General features: G+C 38.4%; 1 protein-coding gene across 3 annotated transcripts in view; it reads right to left on the reverse strand.

The window, feature by feature from the left end:
• The window catches only part of VWA8 (von Willebrand factor A domain containing 8), a 381025-nt gene that overhangs the window by 190890 nt on the left and 172996 nt on the right, over window positions 1-17139 (reverse strand). The gene's annotated exons all lie outside the window — the stretch shown is intronic.

Below are 17139 nucleotides of genomic sequence, written 5' to 3' on the forward strand. Positions count from 1 at the left end.
AGACAATCCCCAATTTGTTTAGTTATTTTTCTAAAACAGAGATCTCATCAAGTTGCTTACTACTTCATTTAAGAAGCTCTGATAATTCCTTTGAGGAAATGCTGAAAGCATCATCTAGGAAAGAATTTCTGTAAATATCCTGAGCAAAATGAAACAGTTATAATGACTTGTTCCTTCTAATCACAGTTTTTGCCTAGAATAGAAATTTCTCTGGATTATTTTAATTGAATAAATACATAAATAGTATCTTATTTTTCCATTATAAAGTTACACATGCTCATTTTTCTCACTGGGAAACTCAGAAAACAGTAATCAGCCAATGTCCAACTGCTTAAAAAATCTGCTAACATTTTCATTTTGTTCCTATACATACTTATGTTTACTTACTAGTAAAAATTCCCTTAATATATATGTAATTTGTATCCTTCAGTAAAAATCAACATGAAATAGATACATTTTTATATCATTAACTCTTATTGAGAATAATATTTAGTAAGTGAAAATTCGAAATGGGAGAAGAAACTTGTGGAATGAGAGATCCTAAAAAGTAAAAATAATCTCATGAGAATGATGCTAACATTTATCATTCTGTTCTGCCAGACTGTGCTTTTCATGACAACGTACTGGCCAGAAGGCTTTTCGCAGAAGCAGGAGTCAGGCGGCCCTTTCACTACCAGATTAAGAGAAGTAGGAATTACGTGAAGCCCCACAGACAGGAGTCAAACCAAGGAGAGGAAGTAAGCATGCTTCCAGTTTCTGAGAGAAAAGCTCAAGGACCTTGACTTTAAGAACTCTGACGGATTCTGGGACTCTTATAACTTCCTCAGGTTTATTATGTTAGTTACCCGGTTTCCTCAGAGAGATTAGCAATAAAATTCTTTACAGCAAAGGGACTTTGGGGCTTTTCTTCCTGGACAAGAAAAAAATAAAGAATGTACGAAACTCTATCCATGTTCCATCAAAGGAGGAGAGAAAGAAAGAAATGGAGTAGGAGAAAAAAGCTAAAAAGGAATGAAAAACAGGCCAAGAGAAAATTAGTCTAGGAATGGGGTTTGGACTAAATATTGGGACTTGAAGGCTGAAGGGTTTGTGATAGGCCTTGAGGGATCCCTGCAACAGCAGATAAACTTGCAAGCATGCTCATCAACCCTCTGTGACACTCAAACAAGTTCCTTTCGGCCACTGTCTCCTAAAAAATACCCTTCCACATCCATATCTTTGCTTATGTGGTCTCTTTTGACTACAATAGCTCATCCTTGCCTATCTGTCTGTCATCTTCCACTACCCCCACCTAGCCTTCTGATGAAATGTCCCAACTTCCCCACAGCTTTGCCTATCTGTCCCATTGTTTTCTCTCCTTTAACTCTCAGCACTAGAATGATTTCCTCCTTTGGGTTCCTAAACCACTCTCTCTCACCAGTATACTCTAGCAATGTGCCAGGTCCTTGGCCGGTAGATAGGCTTGTTCCTTGAGGCCAGGATCATCCCCCTATTCGGGTCTCTAAATGTGATGGAGTCAAAGATCAGTCAGTTTAAGGTTGTAAAATCACCTACAACACATGTCTGGGAGCTCCCTGCATGTTATCTAAGGTTCAGAAGGGAGAACAGTGAGGAAGCAAATCCAGACCTTTTCTTCAGCAATTTAAAAAAATGGACTCAAGGTGAGTATTTGCCACTGCCAATGTTCAGCTTTTTTGCATGTTCTCTGAAACTTGTTAACTGTGGGCCTTCTTTTAGTTCCCTCCAATTCTTTAATAATTTTCATCAAGTTAGTTCAGTTTGTATAATAGAGATGTTCTCTGCATAGGGTACTAATTTATTTATTAGAAAAGTCACCACATTAATGTCATTAACAAGTACCAATTACAATAAAAAATAAAATAAACTAACATTATAGTAAACTGAGAAATAAATTTTAATTGCTTTAAAAAAAATCCCATCTAATGTTGAACCTTCTAATTCTTTGCTTAAATGCCTAAAAATACACTATGCTATCCCTCTCATGTGGGAATTTTTACCACCATCTGAGCTTAGATTTGCTTATTTGAGTAGAGAGGGCTTAGACAAGCTAATCTCTAAATACTATTTTACAAAGATATTCTTTGGTCTTATAACAAAATAAGAAATCACTGCTAATGATCACCAGAAATTTCTTATTTTCCAAATTCTCTCAATACATATACATTACTTTTGTAATCAGAAAAAAATTATGAGGGAGGGTCCAAGATGGCCAAACTGGAACAGCTCCAGTCTACAGCTCCCAGCATGGGCAATGCAGAAGATGGGTGAGTTCTGCATTTCCAACTGAGGTACCAGCTTCATCTCACTGGGGCTTGTCGGACAGTGGGTGCAGGTCAGTGGGTGCAGCCCACGGACCGTAAGCCGAAGCAGGGCGAGGCATTGCCTCACCCCGGAAGCACAAGAGGCCGGGGAATTCCCTTTCCTAGCCAAGGGAAGCCGTGACAGATGGCACCTGGAAAATTGGGTCACTCCCACCCTAATACTGCGCTTTTCCAATGGTCTTAGCAAATGGCACACCAGGAGATTCTATCCCGCACCTGGCTCGGAGGGTCCCATGCCCACGGAGCCTTGCTCACTTCTAGCACAGCAGTCTGAGATCAAACCACTAGGCAGCAGCGAGGCTGGGGGAGGGGCGCCCACCATTGCTGAGCCTTGAGTAGGTAAATAAAGAGGCCAGGAAGCTTGAACTGAGTGGAGCCCACCACAGCTCAAGGGGGCCCGCCTGCTTCTGTAGACACCACCTCTGAGGGCAGGGCATAGCTGAACAAAAGGCAGTGGGAACTTCTGCAGACTTAAACGTCCCTGTCTGACAGCTTTGAAGAGAGTAGTGGTTCTCCCAGCACAGGGTTTGAGATCTGAGAATGGACAGACTGCCTTCTCAAGTGGGTCCCTGACCCCTGAGTAGCCTAACTAGGAGGCAACTCCCAGAAGGGGCCAACTGACACCTCATACGGCTGGGTGCCCCTCTGACATGAAGCTTCCAGAGGAAGGATCAGGCAGCAACATTTGCCGTTCTGCAATATTTGTGGTTCTCCAGCCTCCACTGGTGATACCCAGGAATACAGGATCTGGAGTGGACCTCCAGAAAACTCTAACAGATCTGCAGCTGAGGGTCCTGACTGTTAGAAGGAAAACTAACTAACAGAAAGGACATCCACACCAAAACCCCATCTGTATGTCACCATCATCAAAGACCAAAGGTAGATAAAACCACAAAGATGGGGAGAAACCAGAGCAGAAAAGCTGAAAATTCGAAAAATCAGAGTGCCTCTTCTCCTCCAAAGGAATGCAGCTCCTTGCCAGCAACAGAACAAAGCAGGACGTAGAATGACTTTGACAAGTTGAGAGAAGAAGGCTTCAGAAGACTGGTAATAACAAACTTCTCCAAGATAAAGGAGGATGTTCGAACCCATCACAAAGAATTTAAAAACCTTGAAAAAAGATTACACAAATGGCTAACTAGAATAAACAGTGTAGAGAAGACCTTAAATGACCTGATGGAGCTGAAAACCATGGCACAAGAACTACGTGATGCATGCATAAGCTTCAGTAGCTGATTTGATCAACTGGAAGAAAGGGTATTAGTGATTGAAGATCAAATTAATGAAATGAAGTGAGAAGAGAAGTGTAGAGAAAAAAAGGAAAAAGAAATGAACAAAACCTCCAAGAAATATGGGACTATGTGAAAAGACCAAACATACATCTGATTGGTGTACCTGAAAGTGACGGGGAGAACAGAACCAAGTCAGAAAACACTCTTTAGGATGTTATCCAGGAGAACTTCCCCAACCTAGCAAGGCAGGCCAACATTCAAATTCAGAAAATACAGAGAATGCCACAAAGATACTCCTTGAGAAGAGCAACTCCAAGACACACAATTGTCAGATTCAACAAAGTTGAAATGAAGGAAAAAATGTTAAGGGCAGCCAGAGAGAAAGGTCAGGTTACCCATAAAGGGAAGCCCATCAGACTAACAGCGGATCTCTTGGCAGAAACTCTACAAGCCAGAAGAGAATGGGGGCCAATATTCAACATTCTTAAAGAAAAGAATTTTCAACCCAGAATTTCATATCCAGCCAAATTAAGCTTCATAAGTGAAGGAGAAATAAAATCCTTTACAAACAAGCAAATGCTGAGAGATTTTGTCACCACCAGGCCTGCCTTACAAGAACTCCTGAAGGAAGCACTAAACATGGAAAGGAACAACAGGTACCAGCCATTGCAAAAACATGCCAAATCGTAAAGACCGTTGATGCTAGGAAGAAACTGCATCAACTAATGAGCAAAATAACCAGCTAACATCATCATGACAGGATCAAATTCACACATAACAATATTAACCTTAAATGTAAATGGGCTAAATGATCCAATTAAAAGACACTGACTGGCAAAATGGATAAAGAGTTAAGACCCATCCATGTGCTGTATTCAGGAGACCCATCTCACGTGCAGAGACACACATAGGCTCAAAATAAAGGGATGGAGGAAGATCTACCAAGCAAATGGAAAACAAAAAAAAGCAGGGGTTGCAATCCTAGTCTCTGATAAAAGAGACTTTAAACTAACAAAGATCAGAAAAGACAAAGAAGGCCATTACATAATGGTAAAGGGATCAATTCAACAAGAACAGCTAACTATCCTAAATATATATGAACCCAATACAGAAGAACCCAGATTCATAAAGCAAGTCCTTAGAGAACTACAAAGAGACTTAGATTCCCACACAATAATAATGGGAGACTTTAACACCCCACTGTCAACATTAGACAGATCAACAAGACAGAAAGTTAACAAGGATATCCAGGAATTGAACTCAGCTCTGCACTCAGCGGACCTAATAGAACTACAGAACTCTCCACCAGAACTCTACAGAACTCTCCACCCCAAATTAACAGAATATACATTCTTCTCAGCACCACATCACACTTATTCCAAAATTGACCACATAGTTGGAATTAAAGCCCTCCTCAGCAAATGTGAAAGAACAGAAATTATAACAAACTGTCTCTCAGACCACAGTGCAATCAAACTAGAACTCAGGATTAAGAAACTCACTCAAAACCGCTCAACTACATGGAAACTGAACAACCTGCTCCTGAATGACTACTGGGTACATAACGAAATGAAGGCAGAAAAAAAGATGTTCTTTGAAACCAATGAGAACAAAGACACAACATACCAGAATCTCTGGGACACATTCAAAGCAGTGTGTAGAGGGAAATTTACAGCACTAAATTCCCACAAGAGAAAGCAGGAAAGATCTAAAATTGACTCCCTAACATCACAATTAAAAGAACTAGAGAAGCAAGAGCAAACACATTCAAAAGCTAGCAGAAGGCAAGAAATAACTAAGATCAGAGCAGAACTGAAGGAGATAGAGACACAAAAAACCCTTCAAAAAAAATCAATGAATCCAGGAGCTGGTTTTTTGAAAAGATCAACAAAATTGATAGACTGCTAGCAAGACTAATAAAGAAGAAAAGAGAGAAGAATCAAATCAATGCAATAAAAAATGATAAAGGGGATATCACCACCAATCCCACAGAAATACAAACTACCACCAGAGAATACTATAAACACCTCTGTGCAAAGAAACTAAAAAATCTAGAAGAAATGGATAAATTCCTGGACACATACACCCTCCCAAGACTAAACCAAGAAGAAGGTGAACCCCTGAATAGACCAATAACAGGCTCTGAAGTTGAGGCAATAATTAAGAGCCTACCAACCAAAAAAAGTCCAGGACCAGATAGATTCACAGATGAATTCTACCACAGGTACAAAGAGGAGCTGGTACCATTCCTTCTGAAACTATTTCAATCAACAGAAAAAGAGGGAATCCTCCCTAACTCATTTTATGAGGCCAGCATCATCCTGATACCAAAGCCTGGCAGAGACACAACAAAAAAAGAGAATTTCACACCAATATCTCTGATGAACATCAATGCAAAAATCCTCAATAAAATACTGGCAAACGGAATCCAACAGCACATCAAAAAGCTTATCCACCATGCTCAAGTGGGCTTCATCCCTGGGATGCAAGGCAGGTTCAACATATGCAAATCAATAAACATAACACATAAACAGAACCAAAGACAAAAACCACATGATTATCTCAATAGAAGCAGAAAAGACCTTTGACAAAATTCAACAGCCCTTCATGATAAAAACTCTCAAAAAATTAGGTACTGATGGAACGTATCTCAACATAATAAGAGCTATTTATGACAAAGCCGCAGCCAATATCATACTGAATGGGCAAAAACTGGAAGCATTCTCTCTGAAAACTGACACAAGACAGGGATGCCCTCTCTCACCACTCTTATTCAACATAGTGTTGGAAGTTCTGGCCAGGGCAATCAGGCAGGAGAAAGAAACAAAGGGTATTCAATTAGGAAAAGAGGAAGTCAAATTGTCCCTGTTTGCAGATGACATGATTGTATATTTTAAAAACCCCACTCGTCTCAGCCCAAAATCTCCTTAAGCTGATAAACAACTTCAGCAAAGTCTCAGGATACAAAATCAATGTGCAAAAATCACAAGCATTCCTATACACCAATAATAGACAAACAGAGAGCCAAATCATGAGTGAACTCCCATTCACAATTGCTTCAAAGAGAATTAAATACCTAGGAATCCAACTTACAAGGGATGTGAAGGATCTCTTCAAGGAGAATTACAAACCACTGCTCAACGAAATAAAAGAGGACACAAACAAATGGAAGAACATCCCATGCTCATGGACAGAAAGAATCAATATTGTGAAAATAGCCATACTGCCCACAGTAATTTATCAATTCAATGCCATCCCCATCAAGCTACCAATGACTTTCTCCACAGAATTGGAAAAAACTACTTTAAAGTTCATATGGAACCAAAAAAGACCCTGCGTTGCCAAGACAATCCTAAGCCAAAAGAACAAAGTTGGAGGGAGGCATCATACTACCTGACTTCAAACTATACTACAAGGCTACAGTAACCAAAACATCACGGTACTGGTACCAAAACAGAGACATAGACCAATGGAACACAACAGAGCCCTCAGAAATAATAGCACACATCTACAACCATCTGCTCTTTGACAAACCTCACAAAAACAAGAAATGGGGAAAGGATTCCCTATTTAAGAAACAGTGCCGGGAAAACTGGCTAGCCACATGTAGAGAGCTGAAACTGGATCCCTTCCTTACACCACATACAAAAATTAATTCAAGATGGATTAAAAACTTAAAACATTAGACCTAAAACCATAAAAATCCTAGAATAAAAGCTAGGCAATACCATTCAGGACACAGGCATGAGCAAGGACTTCATGACGAAAATACCAAAAGCAATGGCAACAAAAGCCAAAATTGACAAATGGGATCTAAATAAACTAAAGAGCTTCTGCAATGCAAAAGAAACTACCATCGGAGTGAACAGGCAACCTACAGAATGGGGGAAAATTTTTACAATCTACCCATCTGACAAAGGGCTAATATCCAGAATCTACAAAGAACTTAAAAAAATTTACAAGAAAAAATCAAACCCCATCAAAAAGTGGGTGAAGGATATGAACAGACACTTCTCAAAAGAAGACGTTTTTGTAGCCAACAGACACATGAAAAAATGGTCATTATCACTGGTCATCAGAGAAATGCAAATCAAAACCATAATGAGATACCATCTCACAGCAGTTAGAATGGTGATCATTAAAAAGTCAGGAAACAACAGGTGCTGGAGAGGATGCGGAGAAATAGGAACACTTCTACGCTGTTGGTGGGACTGTAAACTAGTTCAACCATTGTGGAAGACAGTGTAGCAATTCCTCACGGATCTAGAACTAGAAATACCATTTGACCCAGTGATCCCATTACTGGGTATATACCCAAAGGATTACAAATCATGCTGCTATAAAGACACATGCACACGTATGTTTATTGCAGCACTATTCACTATAGCAAAGACTTGGAACCAACCCAATGTCCATCAATGATACACCGGATTAACAAAATGTGGCACATATACACCATGGAATACTATGCAGTCATAAAAAAGGATGAGTTCATGTCCTTTGAAGGGACATAGATGAAGCCAGAAACCATCACTCTGAGCAAACTATGGCAGGACAGAAAACCAAACACCGCATGTTCTCACTCATAGGTGGGAAGTGAACAATAAGAACACTTGGACACAGGGTGGGGAATGTCACACACCAGGGCCTGTCGTGGGGTGGGGGGAGTGGGAGGGATAGCATTAAGAGATATACTTAATGTAAATGACGAGCAAATGGGTGCAGCACACCAACATGACACATGTATACATATGTAACAAACTTGCAGGTTGTGCACATGTACCCTAGAACTTAAAGTATAATAAAAAAAAATTATTAAAACTGAATAGTAAATAATCCTAAACAGTCATACAAATGGGTTCCTTGTACCAGTCAACAAATAGTAGTCAGAAGTCAGATTAGAAAACATACATTTCAATTACATTACTAGTATGCATGACTCTAAAACACAGTCCTTATAAACCTCCCTATCAACATCATAACCTCCTTTTCACATGAAAATAATAAAATCTACATCCCTGCATTTTCCCTTTGAAATACTGTGTTGCTATAAATGGCAAAGATTCATTTTTGGGTAATGTGGTCAGCCATTAGGTATAACCAAAGCAGTCATGACAAATATTGCAGGGTGCGAAAATCAGTGTGTCTGCAGGAACAAAATACAGATTCAAAATAAATACAAGAAAAAATATTTACTAAGAAACAATGGATAGACCAACTAAATTGGCAGAAAGAATGTGGCGGAATGCCAATGAATTTCCACGTTGTAATTCAGGCAACTTCATTAACTAAGGGGTTTGAGAAGGAACAAAAAATAATTTAAAATAAAAATGAGTGCCACTGTATTTGATGAAACAGGTATTTCACAGCCTTGGGGTCCCCAGGCTGCTGGAGCTATTAGACACTAAGTTACCAAATCCCTGCTGCCACTACCAGCTGGGGGACACAGGCAAGAAAATTTCTGGACAAACTGTTCAGTGCCTCTACAGATATTAAACAATTATGCTGTCATAGCAACATGGTATATTTCTGATGGTGCACAGTAGCAATCTGCCAGGGCTTAGTTCAAATTATTAATTAGCAAAATTTACACATTCTTTAAGTTTAGCAATAAAATATTCACAGTATCTCAATGTTAAATAATTCAACATTTACCAAACCTCTATCAGGAGAAAAATAGAATTTCTAATCACATTAAGTTTGTAATTAATGGACAGAATGAGACACAAAGAATTATACACTTAAAATGTTCACAGAGTCTTGCTTAGTTGGCATTAAATATATGTTTATTGATTTTCGGAGTGTATAAAAGTTAAAAAATCAAATGCTATGAAAACTTAGAAAAGAATGAATCATTTCTATCCTGGAAAAAATTGATATGGCATAATTTCATTGTATAAATTAATCAAAAAATTAAATTGGCCCAGTGAAAGTTACTTTTATAATATTTCCTCAGTGGAAATTCATCAATAGTGGTATAATTCTGAATAAAATGTTTATATTCATAAAAATGGGTCTATACTTCTTAGGATAAAGATGACAGGAGAGTACATCTTTCCTCTTTCAAAGAGACTTAGGAGGCACATCAACTAAATTCAATGACCAGGCTTTGTTTTGATGCTGATTAGAATAAATCAACTATAAAACAAAGCTTTTTTTTTTTTGAGGCAGAATCTTGCTCTACTGCCCAAGCTGGAGTGTAGTGGCCTAATCTTGGCTCACTGCAACCTGCACCTCCTGGGTTCAGGTGATCCTCCCACCTCAGCCTCCTGAGTAGCTGGGACTACAGGTGCATGCCACCATGCCCAGATAATTAATTTTGGTATTTTCTGTATAGACAGGATTTTACTATATTGCCCAGGCTGGTCTGGAACTTCTGGGATCAAGGCATCCGCCTACCTCAGCCTCCAGAAGTGCTGGGGTTACAGGTGAGAGCCATTGTACTCAGTCAAAATAACACTTTCGAGATAATTAGGGAAAATTGAAAACAGAGCATTAGATTATATGAAAGGATTATTGTTAATTTGTTAGGTGTAATAATAAAATTGTGGACATATTAGAGATAAATGGTGAAACAGCTATAAGAAAAATGATATGCAAAAGAACAATATATTAAAAGATGATATACAAAAAAGTGTTGGGAGAATTGGTAAAGCAAGATGGACAAAATGCTTATTAATCATTGAAGTTGAGTGATGAATACAAGGGGGTTCATTACATATTCTACTTTTTGTGGAATATATAAAAAATTTCCCATAACAGAAAAATTTTAAATGTCCTTTACTTTGTATGTAAAGTATAGTCTCTGGCCTATTATAAGCACTTAACAAAAGTTAGTTATTACATTATTGTTGTTGTTGTTGTTCTGCCTAGTACAGGAATTAGTGTGGTATGATGGAAAAAAGCATGAGCTTTGTAAATCTAATACCTAACTCTGACACTAACTAGCTATGTGATTTTAAGCAAATATTTTTACCTTTTTGAACTGGTCTGCTTATTTGTGAAAGGTAGAAAATAAAAATTTTTACCTCAAAGGTTGATGTAGAACTAAATAAAATGGTATAAAAGCACATTGAAAACTGCAAGACATACAAATATACTACTATTCTTAATCTTAGTTCATAAGAAACTTTTAACCAATTATGGATGAAATCAAACACGGATCGCAACAATTTTAAAAGACAATTCAATCAACCTAGTGAGAAAATGCTATAAAGCTCAGAAGAAAATAAGATTACTTCTATTTGGGGGAGACAAAGAAAGCCTCATAGCAGAAAAACATCTGAGCTCTTGAAAGTGGGCAGAATTTTCACAGGCCAAGATGAGAGTAAGAGGCACTATATGAGGCAAACAACATGAAAACTGGCTGGGGAGGGAAAGGGGATATTGCACTCAGGAAGAGTAAGAAACTGTAGTTTGAAAGAACTAGAATGATAGAAGGAGTTTGGAGCCAGATTGTGGGTGGTTTTGAGTGTCTCTCCATGAAGGGGATTTTATCTGGTAGACAAGATACAGCCACTTTCACCTTTTAGCAGAAATAACATTAAGAGATTCTTTCTAGGATATCCCTCACTGCTGATAGATCAGAAGGTGTCACAGAATTGAAATGAGTACCTACAGACTCAGTAATGTAAAAACATGAAGAAAATGAAAATAAGGGATAGAGAAGGCATCCTATATGAAAATCAGCAAAAATTGACTTTTTAGTTTATAAGAAATATATAATGTATTGGAGTTTTAGTAAGGGCAAAAAATATGGATAGGAATACAAGAAAAGCTTAAGTATAAAAATTTTACCAGACTCTTATTTGGTAAAGTGATATAAAAAGCTGACTTAAAGTGACAAAAAAATAAGTTGACAAACCCTGGGAAGTTATTTTATTAGACAATATTCATGTAGAAATGATTGTGAATTATTAATTATGTCTCATTAAATATAAAGTAACCTTTGATGACTTACTTTAAAATTTTGTCTCATATCAGAAACCAAGTGATGTTTGATATGTAGATCAAATTTTTATTTCTAAAAACAAAACACTGAATATTTAAAAATAATTCCTTTGTTTTTTTTTTTTTTGAGATGGAGTCTCACTTTATCGCCCAGGCTGGAGTACAGTGCTGCGATCTCAGCTCACTGCAACCTCCCCCTCCCAGGTTCAAACACTTCTCCCACCTCAGCTTCCCAAGTAGCTGGGATTACAGGCGTGTACCACTACATCTGGCTAATTTTTGTATTTTTAGTAGAGACAGGGTTTCACCATGTTGGCCAGGCTGGTCCCAAACTCCCAACCTCAGGTGATCCGCCTGCCTTGGCCTCCCAAAGGGCTGGGATTACAGGCCTGAGCCACCGCGACTGGCCTAAAAAATAATTCTTATGTAAGGGTACTTGAACATTTCAGAACACAACATTCCTAAAATATGTTTTGCCTTCAAATATCTGATAAAGAGCAATTGTCTCTCAAAACACATGTATTCTTACACAAAAACAGAGACTTAGTCTTAGGGACTTTTTATTATTGTTATTTTTATTTTTGAGACAGGGCCTTGCTCTGTCACCCAGGCTGGAGTGAAATGGCACAATCTCAGTTCATTGCAACCTCTGTCTCCCAGACTCAAGCAATCCTTCTGCCTAAGTATCCTGAGTAGCTGGGACTACAGGTGCATGCCACCATACCTGGCTAGCTTTTGTAATTTTTGTAGAGATGGGGTTTTGCCATATTGCCTGCGCTGGTCTCAAACTCCTGGACTCAAGCAATCCACCCACCTTGGCCTCCCAAAATGCTGGGATTACAGGCGTGAGCCACTGCACCCGGCAGGGACTTTTTTAAACAAAAAGAAATATGGCACTTATGGCTGATTCTATAGCCCTAAATTTTCACAATAAATATTTTGTATATCAAATTGAATATGACACTATACATCAAAAGAAAACCAGGTATGCGAAGGTGGGGAAGGCAGGAAACTTATTCTTGGGCTACAGCTGGCATAGAAAAAACATCATTGGCTAGAAAATAAATAGCCATCTCTCTTTTCGTTAATTAGAAAGTCATACTATGACCCCACCTCCCCCCCACAAAAAGACTAGCATGAAGCTCCTAATAGTATGAAAGGTACATACAATGTTATAATTACAGTAGGTAGAAAGTAATGCATGTTACAGCATGCTAAAGTGGTTCTGTAATACACAGCATTATACCCTAAGTGACCCTCAAACATGTATATTTTCACGGTACCCTATCCCACTTGGCAGAAAGGCAGCAATTCTGCTGTACTTACTGGAAAGACTATGTGCTGTGGCATAAAATCTCACACAGAAAATAGAAAGGATTTTTAAAAATCAATTTTGTTATAAATAATGGGCAGGCTACTTTATTTTTACTATGACAAGTGGTGCTTGTGGAGCTGTTTTTAGCTTCTCAATAGATGTAAAATCTTTCTAGTATCATAGATGCTTAGAAAAGATAATATCTGCAAGAAAAAGGTGAGATTGGGTTTAATAAAGATGATAAACCTTCAGATACCTCAAAATCAGCACCCATTCTCTTTAATTTCCTCATTGCCACTGGTAACAGAGCAGTCTTGTAAAACATCTCTAGATATAATTTCAAGTGTTGAAACATTTCTTTCATAGAGTTCAACCAGTTTCTAGTTTGCAAACAGAAGGCTGTGTAGACTGCATATATCTATAGACAATGCATTAGAAGGAGAAAGAAAGGAGCCTGATCAATTGCTACACATGATTCATTTACTTTAAAAATAAATATGTGATTAAAAATAGCCATTTTCACAGGGGGCTGTCACTTTGCATTTGACTGAAAACACCATTGACACTACCCCAGGAGAGCTCAGAGTCAATTGTCCTCCACCTATTACCTGCACCTTCACTTGCCTGTCTTTGTGTTCTTTGTCTTGTTTCAGAAGACAGAAATAAGGGTGAAGGTGAGCAGGTGCGTCGAATATGAAGAAAAGCATGAAATACCATTGACCAATGAAGCAAGGCATTTTTAAAGCTACTGAAGAAGGACCTGAGTTACTATCACTGCAAAAATACACATTCCCAAATAAATAACTCTCCTAGATGATCAGCACTCAGAGCAGCACAGAGAAAGAGAACACATGAACTCTAGGCCAGTTCCCAGCAAAGCACAGCTCTGTGGGGTACTGCATTAGCTAAGGAATGCTACAGGCGGCTCTGTACTCCCTTGTACCCACCAAACAGAAGCAGCTAAGAGTCTAACCATAGAATATTGCTCAGATCTTAGCACAGATGTTACCTTATGAAAACACATTAGAAAGGAATTGAAGTTGGCTAAAGGATTCAAAAAGTTCTATTTAGATTTTAACCAGCCACCTTGGTCCAGTTTCCACCCCCTTGACCTGGTAAATGCAAGCACAGGCAAAGTTATGTATGATTTAATTAGCTAAATACTAATCAGCACTTTATTATTAGAAATTTAAAAATAATTAGCATTTCATTATTCTGTCTTAGTGATAATGCTGCCAGTCTCTGATCCTGTCATTATAGAACTATATCCAATTGAATGGACTACTTAACTATTTACTCTCTTGAGTAGGTAGTCCCTAGATTTTATCTAATTCATTTGTCTCCTTCACTTAAAACAGCTGCAAGCTCAGAGAAGAAATTTCAATTTGTCTTATAACCCCCTGAAAACAATCCAACTGAGCCTAAATTTTAAATTCATATTACTTCTAAGTCATTTTGACTACTCATTAGGAATTTATTTAATTAATTAATGTTTTTTTTTTTTTTTTGAGACAGAGTCTTGCTCTGTCTCCTAGGCTGGAGTGTGGTGGTGTGATCTCAGCTCACTGCAGCCTCCGCCTCCCAGGTTCGAGTGATTCTCCTGTCTCAGCCTCCCAAGTAGATGGGACTACAAGCACATGCCACTCCACCTGGCTAATTTTTGTATTCTTTTAAGCAGAGACAGGGCTTTGCCATGTTGGTCAGGCTGGTCTCAAACTCCAGGCTTCAACTGATCCACCCACCTCAGCCTCCCAAAGTGCTAGGATTACAGGCATGAGCCACTGTGCCCAGCCAGGAATTTATTTCAGATAGTCCTCTAAAATCTACTAATTAACTTAGCAAGTATTTGTTGAATGTCTACAGTATGCAAAGCATCTGGGAGACACAAAAATAATGAAGACTCTTTATCTCTCTTTCACAGAGATGGTGGGTAAGTGCATAAATCTAAATCCCAAAAGAAATCTGTAAGTGACCTATCACAGTTCAGAGAGTGGAGTCAAGCCTTCAAGCCATAGTGTTCACAAGGACTTTATTAAAGAAGCATATTGTAGAATATTACAGCCAGAGAGACCCTAGAAAATATCTGTGCCAAGTCTATAATTTTATAGATAAAAAAAAAGAAAAGCCCCTAATTAGAAGGAATAACTGTTTACTCAGTATCACATTATCAGTTGATATCACACACATCAATTTACTCAATAACAATTTACTCAACTATCACAGAGAGTTAAAACATCTGAAAAAGAAGGTAGGTCTTTGGGTACCCAGCTTATTCCTTTTCCATGATGCCACATTGCCACTCTGAGGTTAAGAGAATGTGAATAGGCAAAGATTAGAGGTTGGAATATAACACTGAAAATAAAGTATGTTTGGGAAACAGAGTGTTTAATTTGTCTCAGGACAAGCATTTACAGGGAGAAACCAGACGCCAGGCTGAAAGCAGAGTAGGATTAGGTCATGGAGGACATCAAATGACAGTCTAAGAGAGCTAGACTTTTCCACTATATAACATAATGAACACAGGTGTAGCATAATTTACTTACAAAAAAAAATGTTCCTTCAACATTGGTATTATAATACTGATGGTCTTAGAGGTTTATAATGAAAGAACAGAAAACTCTTTTGATATGAAAAGGGCCAGCTAAACATAGAAAATTATACTGAATACAATCTCCCTTTGTAATTTCTTCTTTCTCCAAAGTGGAGAGTGGCAGGATAGGGGTACAAGATGGCAAGACAGTGTGATCTGCTGACCACAGATGGCTTTTGCAAAAGAACTGATAAGTAAAAGTTCGTGCCAACCCATGGCTCCTGCCTTGTTCTTCCTGGGGATCTTCAACTTGAAGGTTCTATCTAGCTGAATCCTGAACCAGTCCTAGACAGGCTTGAAAATCGGTGTACTTGTCCATCCTTACCAGATACTGGAGTCCAACCATCTACCTGTGGAGCTGTAGCTGCCCTTCCCTCCACCCCACTGCTTAGTTCTTTGCTCTAATGCCTTGTTCCTTTCGTTAGGACTGGAAACAAACGAGAGATAGAATATTAGATTTTATGCCAAGGTTTGTACAGCACCCTAGGACAATCCCAAAACACTTTCACAGTCTCTGCTTCATTCATCATAAAGCAGAAGGAAACCTCTGTTCTACTTCACCCTTTACTCTGAATAGCTCTCCCTAATCCTCCAGAGGTTAGAACATGCTTCCTGTCTCTCTAGTTACTGGCGAGGCATTAACTTCAACCTTTTAACCTAGAAGACCCTCCTGAAACTATAATCTATCACCTGCTCAATTGCAAGTGCTACCTTTGCCAAGAGACCAACTGCATCCAACCCACCAAACCCTTAGGATAGCAATACCATAGGAGAGATTTCAAAACCACTTGGACACCATACCTTGACCTCTAGGGATCTTCCTTTTGAAAACCTGCACCTTAGAAAAATTATTCCTCAAGCCCCAGTTCTGTATAGTCTTGGCAGGCCATTCCGGCGATGGCAGAAGTTCTGAAAAGGACACACTGAGTGCACCAACTTATAAAGAGTTTGTGAAACTCTCATAAAAAATTTACAAAGTACTTTGGGCTATATACAACCTGAATGTCCACAGAGCCATTGTTTTTCAAAGTGCGATGAGAATGTGACTTCCCGGGTTTCAATATCAAGAGCCAAATTCTGACTGTTAACTGATCTTCATCTTTCCACTCTGGTATATAGGCTCATCTTTTACTGTTCAGTGAAGAAAAATAGGTAGGACTTTTCAAATAGTGGGAATTAAAGGGTCATAAATAATTTATTGTTCTGCTTTTAATTCTTGTTTTAAAAAATGAAACAACAGAATATTACTTTTAAACTATACAGTGATACACAGGTATTGAGCTGACAGAACTAAGCACTGTGTGAAGTACTTCCCACGCATTATCTCATGACATCCTTACATTAGCCCAGAGACCATACTTATTTTTATTCCCAGAGTAGACATCAGGAAACTGAGCCTCAGTAAGATAAGCAATTTGCCCAAAGTCACACAACCACATGTGGAAGAGTTGCTGTTGAGCCTCTAGTCATCTAACTTCCAAGCCTATGCTCTCAAATCAATAAACCACCCAAATGGCCCATTTTTATTTTTATTTTTTAATCAGTACTTTAAAATGATAAGTTTGAGAAGCTAAATATATAAAGAAAATGTATTATTTTTGTAAGTACAAAAAAAGAAGAAAAAATAGAAACCAAACTTCAGAAACCTGGTTACCCTTAATTTGAGACCAATTTTAAAAACCCAAAGTACTGTTCACTGTGAGCCTGAAA

The sequence above is a fragment of the Macaca fascicularis genome, chromosome 17 (genome assembly GCF_037993035.2).
Source record: "Macaca fascicularis isolate 582-1 chromosome 17, T2T-MFA8v1.1".
In the NCBI taxonomy this organism is placed as follows: Eukaryota; Metazoa; Chordata; class Mammalia; order Primates; family Cercopithecidae; genus Macaca; species Macaca fascicularis.